At 38.8% G+C, this 1092-nt stretch overlaps 1 protein-coding gene across 1 annotated transcript in view; it reads right to left on the bottom strand.

Annotated features, from left to right (window-relative positions):
• The window catches only part of Itgb8 (integrin subunit beta 8), a 95955-nt gene that overhangs the window by 63355 nt on the left and 31508 nt on the right, over positions 1-1092 (bottom strand). The window lies entirely within an intron of this gene.

Here is a 1092-nt window from a genome sequence, read left to right as displayed (position 1 = left end):
TATCTATATTTATATATATAGGTTCTAGAGTTTTTTCTGTGAAAAAATTATTACAAACTTTACAGACATCAATCTTAACAAGTAAAACCATATTGAGTCATAATGAGTGAAGTTTCTTAGAAATGATCCAGGTGGACTTTTAAAAAATCAGAATGGAAGCTGATTGTGTGCAAATTGATTATTTTGGTGTGAAGAATATAAGAAATAGAAGTAATGCATGATTCAGTATTTTAGAAGTGAAGTAGCTAAGGTGAGTGAATTATTTCAGTTAGCACAATTTAGTTTCTTAGGCTGGATCTCTTTCTGGTTACTAACAATTTCCATTTCCATAGATTGCTGTACTGAAATGTATCTTAATAATGTAATTGTGCCAGCATATTATTTACTTTTATCCCTCTATACACTAACTACTTACTGTTAAAGAAGGTTCATTATTATAGATTTCAATATGTTAGCTGTAATACAGAATGAATAGCATGGTATTTTATCACGACGTTGTGGCAAACAACACATCCTTTTCATAGTTTGTCTGTCATTATATGTGGTGCCAAAGACACTGGAAATCTCGAGTCCTTCTACCCACCCCACTCACAGGCACGCAGAAAATGAGGTGCACATCCTGGACTCAAGTAACTAAAAACATGGCATGACGTGTACAGGAGCAATCTCACCCAAGTACTATAGGAACCTGGGGGAAGGGGCTTCCCGCTCTGCTGTAGAAGGAGGTGCAAGAGTGGAAGGAGGAGGCAGTCACCAAGGCTAAATGAGAGTCAGTGACATCTCCTGCCTCTCTCTGCTATTTCAATTTGTTTTTTCTAAACTGTTTACCTGCTTTAAAAGACAACAGGCATTAAAGAAAAGTATGTATATGTGTATCTGCACACACAAGCGCACATGGGCATGCTGGGTTTAAGGGGATGTAGAGAATATCCCTACCACATTCCATTTGGCTTCTATTTCCTCTCTTGTCTCTCCTCTCTGTCTCCCCTCTCTCTTCCTTGTCCTCTCTCCCCTCTCCTCTATCCTCTTTCTCCTCTCTCTTCTGTCCTCTCTCCCATCCTCTGTATCCTCTCTCCCCTTTCTTCCCTCTCT

This window comes from Octodon degus, unplaced genomic scaffold (assembly GCF_000260255.1).
Source record: "Octodon degus isolate 3935 unplaced genomic scaffold, OctDeg1.0 scaffold00015, whole genome shotgun sequence".
In the NCBI taxonomy this organism is placed as follows: domain Eukaryota; kingdom Metazoa; phylum Chordata; class Mammalia; order Rodentia; family Octodontidae; genus Octodon; species Octodon degus.
Note: the sequence above shows the minus strand (reverse complement) of the source record. Positions and strands in the feature narration are given on the sequence as shown.